Consider the following 23,966-nt stretch of genomic DNA (forward strand, 5'->3'; position numbering starts at 1 on the left):
TAGAATCCCCTACTCCAGTATGACCTCATGTTAACTGATAACATCAAAGACCGTATTTCCAAACAAGGTCATGTTCACAGGTACCAGGAGTTAGGACCTCAACTTATCTTTTGGGGAGAAAACAAGTCAATCCATAGGAGTAGGGGTAGAGGTTGCTCTGGAGAGAGGGAGGCCCTTGAGAGAGGAGAAGAATGCCATGGTGAGCCCTTCATGGTAGTGAAGAACATATCCAGGCTCATAGTCAAAGCAAGTGAGGAGGGCCTGGAATGTGGGTGCTGTCTCTGCTTTAAGCTACTCCATCCACTTCCCACATCCCTCAGAGTAATGGAGAGGGGGAAATGCTAGGACCAAGAGGAAGGAAACTGGTGAGTAATCACTCTGTCTTTTCATTGTCTGGAAAGGAATGTGATGGTGGGCAAGGAAAAACCCAAAGGAGACGTTTCAGTGGCCTTTCACCCTGGCCATCACCTTGAAGACATCTCGGGGCCCACAGGCTCAGGTGCTGATAGTGGCTGCTAAATCTAATTTTCCCTCTGTATCCTCCCTCCCAAGAGGCAACTCCTAAGCATCACTGCCTGTGCCCTTGGAAATCTTGTGAGGAGAGTCTTTATCATGAGGACAGGTGTGACCTAGCCAGGGGTAAGGAGTGGAACTGCCACCCCTGTGCCCAGACGAGCCAGCAATAAACCTAGAATCCCCCATCCCCAATGGACTGGAGGGGTTGACGATTGCGGGAGTGCTATTACCCCCACATACAGGCCCCAAAGGGATATATATCTGCTGGCCTTACTGGGCTGCAACTAAAATCATCATTAGGTCCTGTGAATAATAAGTACAATAGTAGTAATATGAATGATACATTAGTAATACTAATTACAACAATAATACTAATGATACTAATGAAGACATTTTTAGAGTTTCGTGATGTATATGACCACAGTTGCATCTGTGTATTGTCGAGTTCTGTGCAGTAGGCTGGAATTACTGGCCTCATTTTCCAAGTTATGACGTCAGCGGCAAAGCTGGTACCAGTAAGTTCTCAGCTGTCCAAACTCCTTTTCCAGGATGCTAAACACTCCCTTCCACTATTGTAGGTCAGGGGCTACAAGCCGAGCTACGATGAAGCCTTTCCTTTTCTGCATAAGAGATGCTGTAGGTAAGTCCCCAAATACAGAGAGAAAGGAAATAGAGATGAAGGTTGGGGAAGGAGAGAGGGAGAGAGTGGCTCTCACCTACCTTTGCCAGGCCTGATGTCACCCAGGTCACAGTTTATTTCTCCGCCAAGCTGGCTATTAGCACTAGGCCAGAAAGCTTTGAACTTAACTGATGCACACAAAGCAAGCTGTTCATTTAATCTGCACATTTAATTCAGCCCGCTCTGCATGCTGCTCCAGTCTGGCTTCTTTCCATATAAGGAGTTCGCAGTATCTTTTGTAGCACCCCTGCCTCTGTCTTGAAAAACAGCCAGAGATGGCTTTGTGTTTAGTGCATGTACCTAGCACCTCAGCTGCACTGTTACCACCTTGCTCCCTCCCTCCTGCCAGGTAAGCCCAGGGTGGTCCATTTCTGTTTCTCTCTCAAATGGGAATGTGCTCAATTCTCATACTATGGCTTTTTTGAAGGGAATGAATGGGAAGAAAATCAGTTTTAATTTTGCCTGTTTATGAGGTTATATCAGGAACAAATACATTTATAATTTATGTGTGTATAATTTTCTGTTGGTGAAAATGTGGTTTGATCTGCTTTCAGGTGTCTTAGAGCAGACTGGATGAAAGCTTCAGGCATAGTGTTGAGTGAAATGTGCATCCCGAATGGGTTAAGGTCTGTAGGAATGAGTAGTGTGTGGTCGGGAAAGGAGAGGACATTTTCTCACTCCTGTACAATGTACTGTTCTAAATAAATACTACCAAAGTCTATGTATAATCATAGTTTTATTAAAAGGTGCCAAGAGGTTAACCTAGATGATTGCATTTTGGTATGTATCACAAATAAGCAATAGTTGTTGTAGAAATCTCACATTTTGTAGATAATGGTATGTAAATTTTCCCTTTTCCCTAAGTGGTTTCTATGGCTTAGTGCCTATCAAGGGTTTGTGAAATATCTGCAAAACCAGATGATGCTATTGAAGCGAAGGAAAGAGGAGATTAAAAAATCGACCCGCTTTAGGAACCTGTGCTAAGGAAGGAAAGTGGATGCAGGCATGGTGCGGGTGGGGCGGGAGGGAAAGAGTACGGCCTAGGGAAAAGCAATAGTAATTAAAAGGCATGTGAGAAGGAAAAAATATTATAAATATGCATATATATACACATATACATATATAGACATACACGTAGAAAATACGTATGTAAATGCAAAATTGGGAAGGAGGAAAGATGGCCTTGGTGGAAAAAAAGGAGGAACTGCTGCCTCACTTGGTTAAGCCTTATCATCACTGCTCTGCTGGGTGCATCAGCTGCCTTGTTTAGGACCCATTCTTCTCACACCATTAACGAGGGTTAGAGTATTACAGAACCCTGACAGTGAAGCTCGAAATATAGTGCATATATCTCCTCAGGGATGGCTGTAGACCTCAAATGGAATGAGCTTAAGACTATTATCTGCAGAATAACATAAATTTGTTTCTGTCAACTACGTGAACTATATACTTTATTGCAGCTGTTATTATCAATATATTTTTTATAATTTATTCCATTTTTTGTTATTGTGGAGACTGTACACAGCAGAACATACACCAATTGAATAATTTCTACATGTACAATTCAGTGACATCGATTACATTCTTCAAGTTGCACAACCATTCTTACCCTCTGTGTTGGTTGTCTAGTGCTGCTCTAACAGAATCAACTCCAAGTCCAGAATCTCATCTTCTGAATCATCTAATCAAATCTAGGTGAGACTTTATGTGTATTCTATCCTGGAGCAAAATTCCTCTTTATCTGTGAACCTGTGAAATCAAGACTACAAGTTACCTGTTTCCAAGGTAGAATGGTAGAATAGGCACAAGGTAGATATTTTCTTTACAAATGGGAGAAACTGGAGGGGAAAAAAGGGATAACAGGCACCAAGTAAGTCCAAAACCCAGCAGAAAAAATTACATTAGCTTTCAAGTCTTGAAAATAGTCCTCTGTTCTCTGAGACCACCTGGGCAGTGGCCTTGCCCTCTAGACTCTGGGTATTGGCTATGCTCTCTGGATTCTAGGTGGAGGTCCCTCGGCCCTGGTCTTCATCTCCACCTTCCAGGCCTACTGGGATGGCAACTTTTCTCTCTCAGCTTTGGGCAGCCGCATTATCCTAGTCCAACTGAGTGGTGACCCCACTCCCTTGGCCCTAGCAAGCCCTGTTTTCCTGCCCCTTGGGCATGACAGCCCTGCCCCCTTAGCTTTGGGTGGTGGCTGCATACCCCTGGCACACCTTAATGGCAACCTCACACTTTCAGAACCGAGTTGGCGAAGATCTGACTCTTCGAAACCTAGGAGCCTGTGGCCCCACCCTTTGAGATCCAGGAAACTATAGTCCCACCCTTTGAAACCAAGAAGGCCCTGCTGTGTTCTCCTTCCAACAGTTCTGCTGATCTTTGAGCTGCTCCAAGGATGCTCCTTTTCATTTCTTGGAGGACAACAGATGTAGCTCCTTTGGCCTGTTTCCTGCCTATAGAATTCCAAGGAGCAGACACCTTTCTTTCCTTTCATTCTTTCTCTGTCCCCTTCAGTCTAGCCTTATGGGTTTTCTGCTGTGGTAGATGGTTAGATCCATCAGTCATAGGCTCAATCTCTTTAGTGAAAGATTGTGTAGCCATGTCCTTCATGAATATTCTAGGATATGTGTTCGTAGTTTGTACAACAGAATTGTCCAAATCTTTTTTTTTTTTTTTTTTTTTTCGGTTTTCACTTTACACAGTTCATTTTTAAGTCCATCTCTTTTCTCTTGCATTTTACTATAAGCAGCAAGGAGAAACCACACAGCCCCTTTAATGTGTAGTTTAGAAATCTCCTTAGCTATCCAAGTTCATCACTTACAAGTTCTACTTTTCACCAAACATTTGAACATAATTCAGACAAGTTCTTTGCCACTGCATAAAAATCATTGCCCTTTCTTCATTGTCCAATTACATGTTCATCATTTGCTTTTAAAGCCTCAACAGAAGCACATTTAATGTCCACATTTCTAGCAACATTCTATTGCTGGCTCCATATGTATTCTCTAAGATAATAGAGACTTTCTCTATAGCTCTCCTCACTTTCTTCTGAATCCTCACAAGAATCGCCTTTGACATCCATAATTCTATCAACAGTCTCTTCAAATCAGTCTAGGCTTTGACTGTTAGGCATCTTAAAACTTTTCCAGCCTCTACCCATTACCCAATTCCAAAACCACTTTCACATTTTTTTTAGTTATCTGTTAAAGCAGCACCCTCTTCCAGTACCAAATTCTATTTTAGTTATCTAGTGCTGCTGTAACAGAAATATCACAAATGGATGGCTTTAACAAACAGAAATTTATTTTCTCATGGTTTAGGAGGCCAGAAGTCCAGGGTGCCAGATCTAGGGGAAGGCTTTCTCTCTCTCTCACCTCTGGAGGAAGGTCCTTGTCTTTTTTAGCTTCTGCTCTTGGGTGATCTTCATGTGGCTTGGCATCTCTCTTCCCCATCTCTGCTTTTGACATTCTTGTTTAATCTCTTTTGTATCTCAAAAGAGACTGACTCAAGACACACTCTACATTAATCCTGTCTCATGAACATAACAAAGACAGCCCATTCCCAAATGGGATTATAACCACAGGCATAGAGGTTAGAATTTACAACACACATTTTGGGGGGCACACAATTCAATCCATAACACCCTCGTTTTCCAAATTGTTCCTCCTGCATTAACATAAATTCACTGCCCCCTAAATTCTCTATACAATCTTTTGAGTTACCATTGTCGATTTGATCCCACATAGATAGTTCTTAAAAGAGCACAATGCTAAAGACAGACATTCTTTACTAGTTAAACTAAACTATTGTTTAGTTTTAAGAAGACTTCAGAGGATATTTTTGGTTTAAGGATATTAAAGGTTTAAAGTTTGTGTCTGGTGTTTTATTTGAATTATCTCTTTTATTGCCTACAGCATCATAAATTTAAACTGAAAGTTAGCCTTCTGGAAGTTAGTACTAACTATCCCCATTTTTACAAATAAGAAAAGTTAAGACTCAAAGGATTTAAGTATCTCAGTTGGGGTCACACAGCTCAGAAGTGGAGAAGGCAGGATTTGAACATGACTCTACCTACCAGGGACATCTCTATCTTCTTTCTATTTTGATGCAGATTCTCTCATTTTAATTTGCAAATTTCATAGAATTATGGGATAGGAATAAGTGGAAGAAGGGACATACAAAGAGAACCATTTTCTTGATAAAATTAGAACCACAACCTAAGTCAATAATTAAATCCCAGAGTGATTTGATTTATTGCCTGAGTTTTCCAATATGTTGAAATATTAGCCAGAAAGCTAGGGCATTGTTTCTCCAACTTGATTACACATCGTGCTAACCTGAGAGCTTTGAAAATACTCTCAGAAATTTTGCTTTAATTGGTCTGAGGTATGTCCTGGACATTATGCTTTTTTAAAAGTTCCCTAGGTGATCCTAATGTGTAGCCAAACAGGTATCTCCCCTAATTGTCTCTCTCCTGAAGTCTAGACCCATAAGTTCAACTGATTCTTAGCCATATCTAATACAGTATCCCTCAAGCATCTCAAACTCAACATGACCAAAGCAGAACTTTCTGTCTTTTCACTTAAACCTGACCTTTCTTTTCCTACATGTCTTTTTTTTTTTTTTTTTCATAATGTCAAACACTAGTCAAGGTACTGAGTGGAGTAGATTATTATTCTAAGTTATTCGTGTCTGAAGTAAATACAGTCCTTAGATCAAAATAGGTATGCCTGACCACTAGGTGGCTACTATGTAAGTTTGTAGGGCTTCTTTGAGATTTCAAAAGCCTAGAAACTTCAAGCACCTGTAGCAATGTAACTGTTATGATAGCTTCCTCCAGCATGCAAAGGAAGAATGATGCTCAAATTAAATGTGCTACATCAGAAGGTTAGTTGAAATGAACATGAGTCTTATTGTCCATAAGAAAGTGAGCTACCTATCAAATTTCAAGTATTTATGGAATGTTTACTTTCTCCAAGGTACGATATTTATGGAGTATTTATATACCCAAGGTATACCAGGCTCCACAGACCAATATGTCTCTGTGGGATAAAGAATTAAACTTTATCCAAAGTCATTTGGTCTTTGCCCTTGTTTCCTGAGAGACAACTCTAAAACTTTGTGATTTCCTGAGTAATTTTGGTACCTTTGTTATCTAAATCATACCTGAGGGTTTATGCTGATGGATTGGGGCTGGCCTGACCAGAAAGACCACCACATGGCCTGATATCAGTGACCTCAGAGGAGGGAGAGGAGGATGAAGCTAATAAAGGCTCTGGATATGGAAGCCCCAAAGCTTCCTGGTTAGTGAGAGACATCAGTACACTTGCAGAGTACTTAACTACTGTGTCACCAGGAGCCCTACTTGGGAGGGTCCCATTGCCCATTAATGTCTAGTCAATTCTGACTCATAAAGACCCTTTAGTACAGAGTAGAACTGCCCCATAGGGTTTCCAAGGCTATAAATCTTTACTGAAGTAGACTGCCATATCTTTCTCCTATGGAACAGCAAGTGGGTTTAAACCACTGACCATTTGGTTAACAGCCAAGCGCTTAACCACTGTGCCATCCGGGCTCCTCCTTGGGAGGTAGCAAGCCTTTTTTGAGATAGGAAAGGTTTATGTTGGAAAACCTTCCCAGACCTTGCCCTATGCATCTTATTTGTGGTGATCCTGATTTGTATCCTTTTTGCCAGAATAAATCTGTAATCATAAGTATAGCACTTTCCATGAATAGTGTGAGTCATTCCAGTGAATTATCGAACCCAAATGAGTAGTGGGAGCCAGCAAGTCAGAAGTGAGGGAACCCAGGAGGGCCCCAAACTTGCAGCTGGCATTCTGAAAGGGTAGAGACCCCAAATTTGTAGCCAGCAGGTCAGAGCTGAAGGTGTCCTGTGGACTTTCAAACTTGAGCTGGTGTCTGCCTATTTGACAGTATGAAGGACAGTGTCCTTTTTACTTATGAGATCCAACTTCCAGGTTGGCTAAAGTCGGAGAAAAAGTGCTACGTGGGTGGCTGGTGTCTGAACAGCATAACCCTTTGCCGTTGAGTCAATTCTGACTAATAACAACCCGATAGGACAGAGTAGAATTGCCCCATAGAGTTTCCAAGGAGCGGCTGATGGATTCAAACTGCCGACCTTTTGGTTAGCAGCTGTAGCTCTTAACCTCTGCACCACCAGGGATTTGTTATATCCTCATAGCTGAGGAGGACAGAATAGTGGGATCCTGAGATTTCTAGCCAACTCAGACTCACTCTCTTTCAAAAAGCTTGCCATCCAACCAAGGGGATGATGTGGCTTCTCAGGTAAAAACTATATGACAGAAAATGGTACATGACCTCAGAAGAATAAACTGATGTGTCTGTATTATCTGGGGCTATTTCTATTGCAATTATTTCGTGAAAACTCAACTCAATTTTCCTGAAGCAAAAACCAGAAGCTGTTGACTCAGGGGCATAAATAAATCCAGAAATTGAAACAATGGTGACACCAAAGTTCTCTTTCTCCCTGGATCTCTCTCTTTCTTGACTCTGCTCTGCCTCAAGTTTGGCTTTACTCTGTGTCTTAGTCATCTAGCGCTGCTCTAACAGAAATACCACAAATGGATAGTTTTAACAAAGAGAAATTTATTGTCTTCACAGTCCAGTAGGCTACAAGTCCAAATTCAGGGCATCAGCTCCAGGAAAAGGCTTTCAGTCTCTCTTCAGCTCTGGAGAAAGATCCTTATGATGCCTCAGTCTTTCCTTGGTCTGGGAGCATCTCAGCACAAGAACCTCAGGTCCAAAGGACATGCTTTGCTCCCAGCACTACTTTCTTGGTGGTGTGAGGTTCCCATGTGTCTCTGCTCGCTTCTGTCTTTTATATCTCAAAAGAGATTGCATTGGGACACTAATCTTATCAACCTCATCACAGTGACAGAATTTACAACACATAAGGAGATCACATATAATCTCATCATAGTGACAGAATTTACAATGCATAAGGAAATCACGTCAGATTACACAATCATACAACACTGGGAATCATGACCCAGCCAAGCTGACAAATATTTTTGGGGGACACAACTCAGTCCATGACACTCTGTCATACTCTTTCTCCACAGTGGCTCCCAAAAATCTCCCCCTGCCCAGCTCTTAGTCCATGAAAGCCATTTCTCTATTCACAGCTGTCTTACAAAGGCTTTAAAATTGAAGCTCACTGGACCTGCCCCTGAAATAGTCACTGTGGCTAAGGTAATTTGATTGGCTAGGCTTTTACCACATGGTTGCCCCTGTGCTCGAGAGAGTTGGCCCACTCAAACCACCTGGGACTTACTAGGGAAGAAAGGTGAGTCCACAGGGAAAATGCAGGTTCTTTTACAAGAAGGATCAGATGTTGGACTGGAAAAAGTAGGAAGTTCCCAATGCCACCTGCAGTGCAGCAAGAAAGAGATCTCCACTGGAGGGTTGGGAAGGCAGTAAGAGGAGGTTCAAGGAGAAGATACTATTTGAGAAGGACAGTCTTGGAGGATGGGCAGGGTAGGAGAGGAGATAAAAAAATAATTAAATACTTAGTTTCCAGTGATTATACTTTTCTTGAATTATGATTCACATCCCCACTTCTCCCTCCACTATTATGACTTTAAGAAGCCACTTGATCATTTCATGTCTACATCAAAATGTTTGCGTTCCTCAAATAAAGGGTCTATTCATAATGAAGGAGACCATATTATTCAGATACTTAGATAAGTAAACCTATATGGTCAGGTCTTATAATGTCTTTTAAAATGAAAGCCTCCAAAATTTGAGTTACTTTCTTTTTTCTTTCTTCCTTCCTTCCTTATTTTTTTTTAAACATGAGCATTGAAATGTTTTGCAACTATGAAAAAAAGTGAGAACTCATTTAAATAAAGTGCTTAAACTTAATGTTTTGTGAGCTTCTCCTACTTGATTCTAAATTTCTTCAGTACAGAGGCCAATCCTGTCCTGTGAATTCCTCTGTATCTTTTGCTAACTATAAAATTGGAATGAAAATGAATATTCACTAAATCTCACTTACCAGAGAGTCAGAGCTAGCTTGCTATAATATAATGAAAAGAATGTTTGCAATGGTACTTAGAGGCAATATGTTGTCAGGGAAAAGAAGTCAAAAGAAAAATTTTCTTTCCGCCCTTGCCTTTCCATGTAATTTTAGGCAAGTCGTTTAAATGGTCAACTCATTTTAAAAAGGAGATGATATTAAATTATTATAAATATCAAATGGAGGAATGTTAATGTAAATAGCAAGTACTACAGAAATAAATGTGAGATGGTGTTATTGTAGAGTTTTTTAAAGTAATACCTTATGTAAGGAAATTAGATGTTAATAGAAGTATTTTTTTGTTTAATTGTAAGCCACTTCCATTTTATGTTCATTAAATTCACTACCAGAGCTTATTATAATAATTTAACTTTATTAGTAAAGTCTGTTACTGTTTACCTTGGAAATATATAACCCTGGTGACTGCTACATCTGGAATAATGCCAGGAATTAAGGAAAAGGCGAGAAAGAGCAGCTTCCAAGCAACTAACAATAACGGCCTTGGCTACAAGGTACCAAAGACTCTTCATCATATGGTAGGTGGGTTTTCCAAGCAGAGGGAAAGGGTCAGTCTCACTGGCTGGCAGTGGTGATCAGATCCCATCATTTAATGAAGAAATCGAGTACATAGAAGGAAGCAAAAAATTCTACAAAAGGAAAAGGGAAAGTGGGAACAAGGTGAAGAGAGGAGCAAATACAAAGGTAGGGGACTGTAACAGTGGAGTGGAGATTACACCCAGAGGCAGAAGTAGTGACCCACAAAAACTCTGCTGTTGGGGAGAGGGGAAATGGAAGCAAGCTGCAGTGTACCTAATATACTTGACACCGAGGGCAGACCGTTTCCTAACAGCTCCTGCTATGTACAGCAAAAGCATCTTCATTGATAATTATGATGTGAAACCAGTAAGAATAATGGCCAGAAAAGAAACACAGTGAAAATATTCCTTTACTGAACTTTGTATATAAAATCATTCCAGTAAAATTAAATAGGATTAAGTGAATTTATCAAAACTAAAACATCTACAACAGAAACAATTTTGGCAACAACTAAATTTTCCACTAAATATTTAATTTTATCAATTGGTTATTTTTAAAACCAGTAATTTAAAACTTGAAGTTTATTTTCATTTTAAAGTTATTCAGATGGTGCAGAAATATTCTGTGTGAACTAAAATCTGCATTTATCAAAAAACAAATTAAACCTGCCATTCACATTCTGTTTCACTGTTTTAAATTTAAGTACAGATAAAAACTCCAAGAGGTCATACAGAATTGCAGATTGAAGGAACTCAAGGTTGGATTCTTTGTCTTTGCAAGCACTGGACTATCATATTTTGAATCTATTTTTCAAATATAGAAATATGTAGAAACACAGATACTGGAACACAATATGTGCCTGTAGGGAGCCCAACAGTTTAGAACTTTTATGAACTGACTCTCGAAACCAACACTTGTAGCTGAGTTCACCTGTGTCTGGGGCCAACTGTGTAACTGCGAGTTCTCCAAATTTACTTCCATGTAGGATAGAATTGGAGCCTGATGGCATGGTGGTTAAAGAGCTCAGCTGTTAACCAAAAGCTCAGCAGTTCAAATTCACCAGCTGCTTCTTGGAAGTTCTATGGGGCAGTTCTACTCTGTTGTATAGGGTTGCTATGAGTTGGAATTGACTCAATGGCAGTGGGTTTTAATGGGTAGAAGAGAATTATTCTCATTTAAGCTTATATGAGCATGTGTATATAGATATATGTGTTTGTGTATATATATATATATTTTTCAAACAGTGACTGCAGCAATTGTTTAGAATGTAGACAAAGATTTTTGAGAGAAGGAATATTTTATCATTGACATTGTTAAGAATTGCTGGTACATGGTGATAACAGAAATGTTTAGTTTTGTTATTGTTTTAAAATCCTCTGCAGAAAGTGTACCCTCTTATTACTTGCACCTGAGGGGAACCCCTCCCACCACTGGAAGAGAGTCAACAGCCCAAATAGAAAATGTTTCAGTCACTCTGCAGAGAAGGGACACCCAGACTTAAACCTCCCAATGGCCTTTAAGGGCTCTGCTAAATTATAGTGCTGGGCAAAAATGAGCACTCAACTTGATCCCATTATCTTGATCCCTACAGCCCTGTGGATATACAACACCAAAAGAGAAATTTCAGAATTTAATAGTGGGGGGAGTTTGGCTTTTGTGTTTTCTACTATAAAAATTTCTATTATGAGAATTACAGAATTCGTTTTGAGAAAAAAATATACAAAGTGTGTATAATCACCTTATGGTCTACATTAATTATTATGAAATGTGGAGAACTTTTAAAAGTACAGTTTCTGGGCCTCCCTTCTGGAGAGGCTGAGTCAGTGTGTCTAGGATGAGACTCAAGAATGTGTAATTTTTTAAAGCACCGCAAATTTCTGATAGTCACTCAGGTGGGGGAATCAACTGGTATCTAGATTTGTATTTTTTTAGTTCTGTGCTCATAGTATTCCACTTCAGTTAAATTTCTCTGGTCTTAATTTTATGTTTCTACTATGCCTTTTTTTTTTAGTCAATGTTCTTGTTTAGGCTTGGAGATTACCTTAATATAGAATTGGACTTTAATTATTAGAGGGAAAAAAACACGTATATCCCCTCTTCTGAAACCATGATTTCTTATAACTGTGGATGCAGGATGCAAAGTCGCAAGGTTGAGAGGTCATAAATCAGCTGCAAGTTTCTCAGCAGGGTGTATATTAAAATGTAATACCTTCTATTTTTCTAGCAGATCACTAAAGAACTTTCCAAACCAGCAAATACAATGAAAATCACAGTGTTTTTCATATACTCATAGGTAATATATTACTAGATTCTCCCTCAGAGATGTATAAAACTGTTCAGTCTATTTAGATAATAACCTTTTTTGGGCCTTCACACAAAACTCACAATTCCAAAAGAAACAAAGGCAAGAGAGAAGGAGAAGAAGAAAGGTGAGCAAAACAAAACAAAACACAGAGGCTTCTGGGAAGCATGGTAATTTATTACTTCATTTTTGTAGTTGCAAGATGGTATGAAACATAAAAAATCAATATAGTATGATTCTTCTGATTACTCACGTAGGCATGATCCAACTTGTAGCCCAGATTGTCTAATTAAGTATGCTTTTAAAAGTCATTCTTTCACTGTCTGATCCTTGATTAAATGCCAAATGCCAGTCAATGTGAATACAAGCAGCCCCCAGATTATGAACAAGTTCCATTTGTAAGTCTATCTTTAAGTAGAATTTGTACAGGTACAGTTAGGTACAGTTCATATCGAACTTCGGTTAGTCAAATGTTTGTCTTAGTATATACTATATAGTGTACCTTTCTATGTATAAAAAACATTAAAGAAACACTTCCAGATACACTAAAACATCTTAACATAATACAGTAATAATAATAATAATGCTTTGATGTGCATCAGAAAGTAGCACCCATTTATTATTATGAACCATTGTATGTACCTCAAATTTTTAATAGAATAGGCTTGGGGGGCGGGTTGTAACTATGGGTTGTATGTAAGTCAGACTTTCCTAACCTGGGGACTGCCTGTACTAACCAGTTAATTCAGTTTTATCATATGAGACTCATATAATAAAACTACCATTTACTGCGTGTTAAAGTATTCCAGGCATAGGACCAAATTGCACTTTACTTTTTACAACACCTCTATGAAAGAGATATTCTCCCCATTTTACAAACGAGGAAACTGAGGCTCAGAGAAGTTCAGTAACTTTCTCAAATTATTCAACTTATAAATTGTAGAGTTGAAATCAAAACCCAGATCTGCTGGCTCAAAAGCCTGTATTTATATTCATAATGCCAGTGGTTCTTGTACTTTGGTATACCTAAGAGTCTCCTCTGAGAACTGTTTAAAATGCTGATTTCTCCCCAAAGATGCTCCTTCCATAGGCCTGAGAGATAGCCCAGGAATCTGCATTTTTAGTAAGCAACCAGATGAGCCTGAAGCAGATGGTGCTTAGACCAGACTCAGAGAAACACTGTGGGCCCCCTACTCAGGGAAACACCTCAGAGTTCAGGACACAAGGAAGTCCACAACACTGTGCTGTTTCTGTGTCGTCACCTGGCTTTTGTCCCTTCAGATCTCAAGCCCCAGGAACATGTAGCCCAGGCTACCCATCCTACCCATCCTAGCTTACTGGGTGTCTTTCAACTAGGAATTTTCTTACAGACCGTGTGAGAGAAAAAAAAGTACTTAAAATGCAAAATTAACTTCATTTAGGATAATGGGCCAAAAGAACCTTGTGAGAATTATTGAGAAAGTGGGAGTTGAGAGAAAAGACTCAGGAGAAGACAGGAGTAGCCTTAACTGTCTCATTGGGCTCCGGGCCTCCCATTTCCTATTAATGGTCATTTCCTTTTCTGTCTCAAAGAACAGCACACTCACCAGAAACTGAGGTAGCTTTGTGACAAGGAAAAAAAAAAAAATTCAACAGCAATAGTAGAAAGAAAGATAGGAGGTTGGGCAGACAGGCATAAGAGAAAGAGAAAAGGATAGGAAAAGAGAGAGAGGGAAGATAAAAGAAGAGATAGATCCATAAAGATTACCACGAAGGAAACCCTGTGGGACAGTTCTACTCTGTCACATGGGGTTGCTAGAGTCAGAATTCACTCAAAGGCACCTAACAACAAAAACAACAAAGACTATGGAAATTGTTAAATGAAAAAAAAATTAAGTCAATAATAAAAATTAACATTTATTGAATATACGATTTGCAAATTGGGATAACATTTCAGCTGTTATTATTGTTCAATTCCAACTCATGGCAACCCTGTGTACAACACAATGAAACACTGCCTGGTCCTGCACCATCCTCCCAGTCATTGTTACGCTTGAGCCTATTGTTGCAACCACTGTGTCAATCCATCCCATTGACAGTCTTCCTCTTTTTTGCTGACCCTCTACTTTACCAAGCGTGATGTCCTTTTCCAGGGATGGGTCCCTTCTGATAAGATGTCCAAAGTATGTGAGATGAAGTCTTGCCATCTTTGCTTCTAAGGAGCATTCTGGCCGTACTTCTTCCAAGACAAATTTGTTCATTCTTCTGGCACTCAAAACTGTTCTGAAGATGAAAGGAACTTCCAAAATTCTTATACCATATCTTGTAGGCATTGCCATGGAAATAGGGCTAGAATAGTGTTTAGATAATAACAATTTACCCTAAAGCAGGGCTTCTAGTCATAGATAATTCTTCAAAAGAGCCCAATGCCTAAGGCAAACCAGTTTTTACTAGTTTATCTAGACAATTGTTTGACTTAAAAGTGACTTTTAGGATACCATGTTCTTCAAGGCTCAAGGTGCAAAAGGACACCTAAGGGCCATGGCCTGGGTAGAATATGCCAGCTTCCATGAACGCCAGAAATCTGAATTCCAGAAGAATTAAAACCATTTCTCAAAATGGAAGGATCTTGCAAATAGAGCAAACCACTGTTAAACTTAACAGTACATCAGTTTAATCCAACAAATGTTTGCCTTCTGTCTTTACAAATCCTAGGGCAATTGCAAATACTAGCTCCAGGAAAATTACTTCTCTGAAATCTGCATCTCCACTGATCAACTTCTCTTACATAATGGGTTTGCCCAGCACATGACCTTTCCTGTGAATTTGAAGTAATGTGGTTGGAAGGAGAGAAATAAAAACTGAACAAGAAACTCCAAAGCTTTCCATGTTAGGTTCTGTGGTGTTTGCTCCAAATGGAACGAATATCTTTGAAGAAGGTGCTAAGCAGGTTATAGAAGCATCGTATGTGGCACCGGAGAACTGCTAAAATAGGCTCGGACCCCGAAATCTGGTAGTGTTGGCATGTCATATAATTTTTCTGAGCTTCAACTAACCCAGCTATAACAGGGTGGTTTCAATTCCACCACACAGGGTGGCTGACAGGACTAAATGGATAATTATCTAGTACAGTACCTGGCAGACAGCAGATGTACCAGTCAGGGTCCTGGCAGGAAACAGTATCCATCCCACGTGATTCAAAGAAAGATACTCATGGAGAGTTTACTTACAAGGATATTGGCAAGGAAAAGAATTGGGATGGTGAGGTACCTGGAGATTAATTACTTTAGGAAACCATTACTACCCTTAGAGCTGAAGGCACAGGGGATGGGAAGAGTTTTAGCGGTTCTCCAGTGAGAGCTGGAGCTATGGAGGAGAGTGCTGGAAGAGCTTTAGTTGTGGTGAGACCCAGTTACTGCCAGAAAAGCAGCAAGGAGGTAAACTTTTTCTCCTTCTGCCATCTGACCTACTGTGGGACCTTCCCATTGCCAAACCCAGTAGGGAGCCAGACAGTAAGGAAGCCCAGGTGATATAGTTCATAGGAGTCAGCCTCCCTGGGCACAGAGCAGGGCAGAGAGAGACATAGAATGGACAGGGAAGGAAGAGGTAAAAAGGAGTTATTCAATAAAGGTACGTATACTTTTCACCCCTAATCCACCACACACGCACACACACTACCTGCTTATATTTTCAAATAAAACTGCATGTCTTGGGTTGGGAGAAGCAGTTTGTATTTAGCTTATAATCCCACTGATAATTATTTGCCAAATGCAGTAATGAATTCAAGCTAAACGTTGCTCTTCCTTCTCCCAAACCTCGGGACCATTAGTGGTTATGTACTTGGCAAGACATACTAACTCTTGGACCGAAATTCCGTCTATAAGTTATATAAATATCCTTTGGATCCCCAAGAGAATTAATGTGCTTCCCTAAAGATCTTACTAACTTACTGCCAATGAGTGAATTCAGCGCCAAGGATATCTGATTCCCTAGTAGACCAAAAAGAGTTATTAGAAAATGGGCAAGCAATTCATTGTATATTGCTGCTGCCTTTACTTCCCAACTACTGCTGTTTCCCCAAGACAGCTTGTGTAGGCGGAGTCCCTGCGAGGTGCAAAAGGTTAACATCATCAGCTACTAACCAAAAAGTTGAAGGTTTGAGTCCACCCACAGACACCTCAGAAGATCTGACAATCTACTTCCAGAAAATCAGCCATTGAAAATGCTATGAAGTACAGTTCTACTCTGACACACATGGTATCACCATGAATTGGGATCAATTTGATGGCAATTGGTTTTTATTGGTGACTTGTTTAGGTAATGGCTTCTCAGCAAACTGGAGCTGCCTCCCATTTGAAAGGATGACCCTCCCCACATTCACCCTGATGTTGTTGTTGTTAGATGTCGTTGGAAGAAATGCTTGGTGATCTGCTTCCATAAAGATTACAACCAAAAAAACCCTATGGTCGCCATGAGTGGAAATTGACTCGACGGCAATGGGTTCGGTTTTAGTTTGGTATAGGTAATACAGTGTTTGGAGAAAAAATGGGTGGTTACTGATTCTACTTTTTCAAAAATGGAAACTGAGCTTGAGATCACCCAGCTAGTACATGCTGGAACTAACAGTCAAACTCAAGTCTTTCTGACTCTACTAACCTTTTCAATACACTTTGGTCCTTGCATAATCAGTATGAAACATGATCAATACGAAACAGTCTTACCAAAGATTCTATTTATTTCTCTTAAGTTCCTCATGACAGGAACAGACGTAGACCCCTCCCTGAGAGACAAAGAGCTGGCCTTGGTTTACAAGTGCACTTCCCTCCCCTCCCCAGACTGAGGAGGCAGGCACTTCCTCCTCCTATGAATATTACGGAGAGTGATTTTGAATTCATTCAACACAACACCAGTTATTAAGGCCCAATGAAAACTTTTGTGGAATGCTGGGATATAAATTAATCCTGACTTTTCAGTCATCTCATGATACGAAACATAGCTGACAAACAGAAGGCAACTTTGCATACAGCTTTAGTAGAGGTGCACATAATGCACCGTTATTGTGGACTCGTTTTACAGTGATGACACTTGAACAAAAAAAGAACGAGGGAAAGAGCATTTCTTCAAGCCCACTGATCCCCTTTATTCAAAGATATTATCAGCTTTTTATGAAAACAATTATTTATTATGTTGTTATGGTGGTTAGGTACCATCGAGTCCATTCTACCTCATAGCGACCCTATGTACAACAGAACAAAACACTGCCCAATCCTGGGCCATCCTTGCAATCATTGCTATGTTTGAGCCCACTGTTGTACCCACTGTGTCAATCCATCTTGTTGAGGATCTTGCTCTTTTTCACTGACCCTCTACTTTACTAAACATGATATCCTCCAGGGACTAATCCCTCCAGATAACATGTCCAAAGTACATGAGATAAAGTCTCGCCATCCTGGCTTCTAAGGAGCATTCTGACTGTACTTCTTCCAAGACAGATTTGTTCGTTCTCCTGGCAGTCCATGATATATTTGATATTCTTCACCAACACCATAATTCAGATGCATCAATTCTTCTTCAGTCTTCCTTATTCATTGTCCAGCTATCACATGCATATGAGGTGATTGAAAATATCACAACTTGAGTCAGGTGCACCTTAATCCTCAAGGTGACATCTTTCTTTTTAACACTTGTTAAAGAGGTCCTTTACATAGGATTTGTTCAATGCAATACGCCATTTGACTTCTTAACTGCTGCTTCTGTGGGCATTGATTATGGATCCAAGTAAAATGAAATCCTTGACAACTTCCATATTTTCTCTATTTATCATGATATAGTTTATTAGTCCAATTATTTATCATACCTGGTATAGATGAGGTGATTAGTCACAAAATAATGTACTCGATTGAATTTGAAAGTATATGTCTCAGGTAATGCCTTCCTAAACCCATTGCAGATGAGTTGATTCCAACTCACAGCAACACTTAGAACGGAGTAGACCTGCCCCCATAGGATTTCCAAAGCTGTAATCTTTATGGAAGCAGACTGCCACATCTTTCTACTCCAGAGCAGCTGGTGAGTTCAAACTGCCAACCTTTCAGTTAGCAGCCAAGCACTTAACCCCTGTGGTCCCGGGGCTCCTTTTAATGCCTGCTTGGTGTCTGTGAATTTAGATAAATCTGCCCAGACTCCTCAGTAAGTGGTGTTTGAAAGTTCAGATTTTCGTCTAACTCATTATATTGCTCCATAATAGCGTATTCTTATGGCATTTGAGTTTGATTCTCACTTAAAGGTTTTAAGTCCATAAAGTTTGGTAGAAAGTAAACTCTTTCTTGGGTGGTTTATGGACAGCAGCCGCACATCCCTATATGTGTGTGTTGTCTATTTTTACTGTATATGTAGTTTTTAGATTTTATGAGTAGCCGACAGGAGACAGATCTTTTTCTGGTAAGTGCTTGGAGCAGACACGAGGGAAGAGCTCACACTGGGCTAGTGTATCATTAGGAATTTTGTTCCTTATAGAGCAAGAAAATATAATCAGAGTTTTTAAGCTATTAATTCTATAGGTAGTACTTCCTTCCCACCAGGAAACATTAATTTTCTCCACCCCTGAAAATGGATATGTATAATTTTTTAATGTTTAAGCAAATCCCTGCTGTGCCTTTGTCCCTGTAAGTATAATGAAAGTGCTGTGCTTCGGTGCCACCTGTGGTGAATGCAAGGTCCTAAGTTGTGTCTCAGCTACCACACATGGAGGGTTGTTGTTGTTATTAGGTGCCATCAAGTCAGTTCCGACTCATAGCAACCCCATGTACAACAGAACAAAACGCGGTCCTGCATCGTCTTCACAATCATTGCTGTTTGAGCCCGTTGTTGCAGCCACTATATGAAATCCATCTCATGAGGGTCTTCCTGTTTTTCGCTGATGCTTTATTTACCAGACATGAATTCCTTCACCAGGGACTGGTCCCTCCTGATAACATGTTCAAAGTATGTGAGATCAAGTCTCACCATCCTTGCTTCTAAGGAGCATTCTGGCTGTACTTCTTCTAAGACAGAGTTGTTCATTCTTCTGGCAGTCCATGGTATATTCAATATTCTTCACCAACACCCTGATTCAAATGCATCAGTTCTTCTTTGGTCTTCCTTATCCATTGTCCAGCTTTCGCATGCATGTGAAGCAATTGAAAATACTATGGCTTGGGGCAGGTGCACCTTGGTCCTGGAGGTGACATCATTGCTTTTTAACACTTTAAAGAGGCCTTTTGCAGTAAATTTGCCCAATGAAGTATGTCATTTGATTTCTTGACAGCTGCATCCGTAGACCTTGATTGTAGATCCAAGTAAAATGAAATCCTTGACAAGTTCAATATTTTCTTCATTTATCATGATGTTGCTTATAGGTCCAGTTGTGAGGATTTTTTTTTCTTTATGTTGAGGTGTAATCCACACTGAAGACTGTAAATACTTCACGTCCTCATCACTTTTAGCAAGCAAGGTTGTATCATCTGCATATCACAGGTTGTTAATGAGTCTTCCTCCAATCCTGATGCCATGTTCTTCTTCATATAGTCCAACTTCTCGGATTATTGGCTCAGTATACAGATTGAATAAGTATGGTGAAAGAATACAACCCTGACGCCCATTTTTCCTAATTTTAAGCCACACGATATTCCCTTGTTCTGTTTGAAAGACCACCTCTTGATCTATATACAGGTTCCTCATGAGCACAATTAACTGTTCTGGAATTCCCATTCTTCACAATGTTATTCATAATTTCTTATGATCTACACAGCCAAATGCCTTTGCGTAGTCAATAAAACACAGGTAAACATCTTTCTGATATTCTCTGCTTTCAACCAAGATTCATCTGACATCAACAATGATATCCCTCTTTCCACGTCATCTTCTGAATCTGACTTAGATTTCTTGCAGTTCCCTGTCAATATACTGCTGCAACCATTTTTCAATTATCTTCAGCAAAATTTTACTTGTGTGTGATATTAATGATATTGTTCAATAATTTCTGCATTTTGTTGGATCACCTTTCTTTGGAATGGGCACATATATGGCTCCAGTTGGATATTATCCTATCACTGATGGCATTGTATTTCAGGATAGATCTTGAAATGTTATTTTTGACAATGAATGTGATGCCATTGCTCTTCAGTTTGTCATTCCCAGCATAGTAGACCACATGATTATCTGATTCAAAATGGCCAATACCAGTCCATTTCAGCTCATTAACACCTAAGATATTGTTCTTTATGTGTTCCATTTTATTTTTGGCAATTTCCAATTTTCCTTGATCTGTACTTCATACAGTCTATGTTCCCATTACTAAGGGTTATTTGCAGCTTTTTCTTCTCATTTTGAGCCATGCCACATCAGCAAATTAAGGACCCAAAAACTTTACTCCATCCACATCATTAAGGTCAGTTCTACTTTGAGGAGGCAGCTCTTCCCCAGTTTTATTCTGAGTGACTTCCAACCAGAGGGGCTTATCTTCTGGCATTATATCAGACAAAGTTCTGTTGCTATCCATAAGGTTTTCACTGGCTGATTTTTTTTCAGAAGTAGATTGCCAGGTCTTTCTTCCTAGTCTATCTTATTCTGGAAGCTCTGCTTAAACCTGCCCACCCTGGGTGACTGTGCTGGTGTTTGAAATTCTGGTGGCTTAGCTTCCATCATCACAACAACTCACAAGTCACCACAGTATGACAAACTGACAGATGAATGGTGGCTAGAGGCCTAAGGGCAGGGAAAATCACATTTTGTGGGGGATCTTCCACATTTTTTTATAATGCAATTCTTTAGCAAGCTTAAGGAGAGAGAGAGAGACTGTGGGAGACTAGAGAGAGGCAGGGTCCCCACATACTAAGCTGAGCTCTGAGTGACCTTTGATGAATTCTTTCATCTACCTGTGTGAAATGAGAGGGTTACAGGTAAATGATTTTTCAGGCTCTGTCCAGACATTCTTTGTGAAAATATGGACTTAACAGATGAATTCAAGGTCAGTTTATTACTGCCTGAAATGATTGTCTTTTCTCTTACATCCAATGTATGACTTAGTTACCTAGTGCTGCTGTAACAAAACACCCCAAGTAGATGGCTTTAATGAACAGATATTTATTTTCTCACAGTTCTGGAGGCTGAAAGTCCAAATCAGGGTCTCAGCCATATTAATCCTTCCTTGCCTGTAGTCCTAGGCATTATTTGGTTCCTTGGTGGTCCTCCCTGACATCTGTCTTTCCTTATGTGTGTGTCTCTGTGTCTCATCTGCTCTTTGTAAACTCAGAAGCCGTCAGATATAGGACCCATTCTGCTTGGGTATAATCTAATTAACATAACAAAGAAACCCCTATTTCCAAATAGGATTACATCCATAAGTATAGGAGTTAGGATTCTAACATATATTTTTGAAGGACACAACTCAATCCATAACAATACCAGTATGTTCCCTCATTTTTCTGTGACTCCTGAGGGTTAACATGGATAAGACAGACAATGGGCTTGGTCCAGAGATTTCAAATGAGGCTCTAAGAATCAGCTCACCAGTACTGAGCAAGGCAAAGATTTCACGAAATGGGGAACAGTGGGATGAAGAATTACAGCGCCATGCAGAATTTGATTATGGTGTAATCTGTGAAACTGGTGACATATTGCAGAATAATGACAAGGCAGTAGGCTGTGTGTTGCCAATCTGACATGAGAACCAATGGAAAGCAGAAGCACATGGTGATGTGGGAACCAAGACAAGGTTAAAATGAAAATTTTGCCAGTTACTAAAGACAGGGTTTCTGTGAGGATTTTGGAAATCTAAAATCCTGATATTCTTTCTTATTGGGTTATGGCATCATCTCATCCTCGTTTATGAATAATTATAAAAATTCTGAGCTTTGAAATTAATTTCTCAATCCCCAAAATTAATATATCTATTTTCTATTTTCTGGCCAGAGGTCTACCCTCTGGAGGTGTAATAAAACCATCAGATCGCTTCTTGGCCTTTTGGCTAAGATCAAGTGTAGTATCTGTTCTTATCAGTTTAATAAAACCATCAGATCACAGGATTTCCATTGCTTTACCCTAAGCTGGGCTTTTAAATGGTGCAATGTAACGACTTATAATACTAGGGCCACTTTGTCAGGAGTCAGCTAAGTCTGGATGGGGGTATAGTGAATCTGCCCCTCAAGTAAATCGTTGAAATTTTAATGGCTCCAAGCTTTCAATTTTCTCGCTATCACCCCCTTAGCGACTGTTACTAACATTATGTCACAGGAAAGAACATGTGGAGCCACGTTCTTTTTTATTCCCCGTAAAACCGGTATTCAAACTGCCTTAATATGGAATGTGTAAAAATTTACTGTTGATATATATTGTTCCTTTTGGGTGAGGCATTAGCTAATACTTTTTTTCTCTCTATGAACTGTTAGCATTGTATAATTAAGAGAAATATAAATTTGGAAGTACTTGAAAGTAAAAAAGAAAACAACAAAAAACTGCATTTAGTTATACTAAATCTGATCATTACCCGTACTCACAAACACTTGTCAATTCCAATATTCTGAATTAGCTTCTTTTTGCATATTTGTAATGGAACCATATACCTCACTAATGGACTAGAGTACCTTAGTTGCAGGTTCAAAAGGATAACGTAGGTACTCTGCTATGTTTCTTTATTGTCAGTGCTTATGAGAAAATGCATTTGTGTGCACCCTGCCAAAGGGCAGAGAAATGATGCAGAAACCTCATGTGCAGAGTTCACAAAAAGAAATGTCAGCTCATACCTAACAGCCATGACTGCTGTCATAGAACAGATAATAATTAGACTGGTAAATTTTAGAAATTGCACTGGTCTTAGAACTAAGTAATTCATTAATAATTTGATCCTGTCAGCTTCAAAATGACTGGTCCTGAGACGTATTTTCAGCCTCTGTGAAGGGGTAAGAATTTGCATAAAGGAATTGTTCCAGATGAAAGATACGGCACTAGGTGGGTGCACATGGGGGTGTGTGCTGAATTTGTGCAGGTTTAGTTAAAGAATCCTTATTAGGTAGTATAAAAGCTAAGCTGTTGAATCAGAAAGACCCTAAAATACAAGGCTTAATGACACAAGACAATGCTTTCTGTCTTATCAGCATGACCAGACTAAGGTAGAAGAGGAGTCATCCTCATGAGGTCATTCAGTGACACAAGTACTTCCAATCTGATGCCCTAATCTTCACTAGAGCCTTAACCTTATCTGCATAGTGGAAACTGGGTCACTGTCTCAGCCTCATTCCTGCAGAAATGAGCAAGTGAGGCAGTCCAGGGCAAGCACCTCTTTTACTCAATCAAGGCAGAAGCTGCACCTATCCATTCCACTCACATTGCATTGACCAGAGCTTGGTCATTGCCTTATTTATACAGTGCTGCTATAACAGAAATACCACGAGTGGGTAGCTTTAACAAACAAGTTTATTTTCTCACAGTTTAGGAAGCTAGTAGTCTGAATTCAGAGTGCTGGCTCTAGGGGAAGGCTCTCTCTCTCTCTCTGTCAGCTCTAGGGGAAGATCCTTGTCTCTTTTGAACTTCTGCTCCTGGGCAATCTTCATGTGGCTTGGTGTCTCTCTTCCCCCATCTCTGCTTGCTTGCTTGTTTAATCTCCTTTATATCTCAAAAGAGATTGACTCAAAATATACCTCACACTAATCCTTCCTCATAAACAGAACAAAGGCAACCCATTCCCAAATGGGATTATAACCACAGGCATAGAGATTAGGATTTACAACATGTATTTTTGTTTGTTTGTTTGTTTTAATTTTTTTTTTTTTTATTGTACTTCAGGTGAAGGCTTACAGAACAAATAGTTTCTCATGAAACAGTAATACACATATTGTTTTATGACATTGGTTAACAAC

The 23,966-nt window shown here is 39.7% G+C and overlaps 1 protein-coding gene and 1 pseudogene across 1 annotated transcript in view; both read left to right on the forward strand.

Annotated features, from left to right (window-relative positions):
* The window catches only part of RAB3C (RAB3C, member RAS oncogene family), a 322,097-nt gene that overhangs the window by 235,249 nt on the left and 62,882 nt on the right, over window positions 1-23,966 (forward strand). The window lies entirely within an intron of this gene.
* LOC111821271 (uncharacterized) lies at window positions 22,059-22,210 on the forward strand (annotated as a pseudogene).

The sequence above is a fragment of the Trichechus manatus genome, unplaced genomic scaffold, assembly GCF_000243295.1.
Source record: "Trichechus manatus latirostris isolate Lorelei unplaced genomic scaffold, TriManLat1.0 scaffold00074, whole genome shotgun sequence".
NCBI classification, from domain to species: domain Eukaryota; kingdom Metazoa; phylum Chordata; class Mammalia; order Sirenia; family Trichechidae; genus Trichechus; species Trichechus manatus.